Genomic DNA, 1,961 nt, shown 5'->3' with positions numbered 1-1,961 from the left:
GACCTGTAATTTAATAAACACAGGTATTCAATTTACAGTTTCTGCTTTTAATCCAAAAGTACTAATGTCACTGTATCCCCTGCAACTAATGCTAAATAAAGCTTCAAACAAGCGTTCACTCAGTCTGCTTATAAAAAGACCTTTTCCTCAAAGAAGTTACCACTTGCCTTCTTACACAACATCTGTCCTAAGCTTTGCTGTCTGTAGTATTCAGAGTTCACAAATTATTTTGAATAATTCCCTGGGTGGGAAAAGAACACACAAAGATACAGCAATGGAAAGGCAGAAATTCTTCTATCTGAAAGACTGAGCTGTGATCTTTGTGAAAGAACCAAAGCCTCCCTGATCAATCGTCTATGCTCAGTGATTACAACAGAAAACCCAGGAAATCAGAAGAAGGACTCACAGATCATGCACAAAAAAAACCTGACAACACCACAAGAACGCCATCATAGTCCTCTGTGTGCAAAGAAAAACACTGGCACTTCTTCACGTTGTAGCTTAAAAGACAAGTAAAGGAAAAGTATTAAAGAGGGGAAAAAAAAAAAAAAAAGACACAGTCAATGGGTTTAACACTACCTTCCCAATGAAGTACTCTGCTATACCTCAAACCCTGCGATTTTCTTTCAACAGTTTCTCAAGCTTGCACAGAAACCTACTGAACTGACACAGGGTGAGATTAAAGTTCCCAGCTGATCAAGCCACAAGGTTAGATGAGTCTGAGTTTCCATCTAAAGAATTAAAAAAGTGAGTGATACTCAACATCTGCATAAGCCTCTGATGAGAACAAGTGAAATGTCCTGATGTATCTCATCATTCTTAAGATCTATTACTCTGAGGATTCTGATCCACTGAACTACAGCAGAAGATTACAGGGGAAGAAGAAAAGAAAGCATGGGATATTTAGCTCTTTGCAGCTGCACAGGACCTGTGAGTAGCTCACCACGGCCCTAGAGTGACCTAGCTGTGAGGTTCCAGAGCTAAGATGTGAGGACAACCAAGCTGCCATCAACTTGCACACTGAAAAACACTTTAATCCTTGCTTTTTCAAAACTAGAGAGTAGGAGTGTCCCCCACCTCCAAATCATGAAATGTCAATAACACTGAATTATTTTAATAAAAGTTAATGATTTCTTATAGACATGATGATCTCACCCTTCCCTAGTGTTCCAAGACTAAACATTTCTTTCCTGGAATATAAGTACTTTTGGGCTGCTCCACATCTGTCCGATAGCTTTTTGGTTCTATAAGCATCACAACTTACTTGTCTTCATTAAAGTACTGTTTAATCCCTTAAACTATCCTGTAACTCAGAGGTATAAAATTCAGGTTTTTCTCTGCATCATATGGCCCAGAGGAAAGACACAGAACATAGCAACAGTGTCCAGGCAATTTCCACAAGACCTCTAGCCGATACTACTGATATGAAACTACTCATTTTATTTATGAGGTGAAATATATTTAAAAAAAATTAATCCCTTCATTCCTTATCAAGCTACACAGTCGTTAAAAAATGTAACAAAAAAGGAGACTGGATATTAGCAATGGTACCTAGAGCCAGGCTAGAACTAGCAAGAGCTGTGCCACCGAGCCTGGCATTTTCTCATTTCCTGCCCTTCCTTTGTTGCCGAGTGTCACCTGTGCCGCGCGAGGCACCGCGCTCCACCCCAGCAGCGGCGCGCGCCCGGCCCCGCCAGCCCCGCGCCTTGTTCCGCCCAACAACCGGGCACCCCTCAGCGTGTCACGGGAGACGCCACAAGCACCTGACCCTCTCGCTCCGGGTCTCGATTTGACGAGGGCGAATTATCCCTACGGGGCGGCACGGCTGAAATCGGATGATCAACTCCCGAGGCTGCAGGGAGCTACCGAAATTCCCGAAACGGGAGGCGGGGCGTGTGTGTGTGTGTGTGTGTGTGTGTGTAGGTCTGTGTACACCGCCGTGCAGCGCTTGGCACCCGCGC

The sequence above is a fragment of the Chaetura pelagica genome, unplaced genomic scaffold (assembly GCF_000747805.2).
Source record: "Chaetura pelagica isolate M959 unplaced genomic scaffold, ChaPel_1.0 scaffold109, whole genome shotgun sequence".
In the NCBI taxonomy this organism is placed as follows: domain Eukaryota; kingdom Metazoa; phylum Chordata; class Aves; order Apodiformes; family Apodidae; genus Chaetura; species Chaetura pelagica.
Note: the sequence above shows the minus strand (reverse complement) of the source record.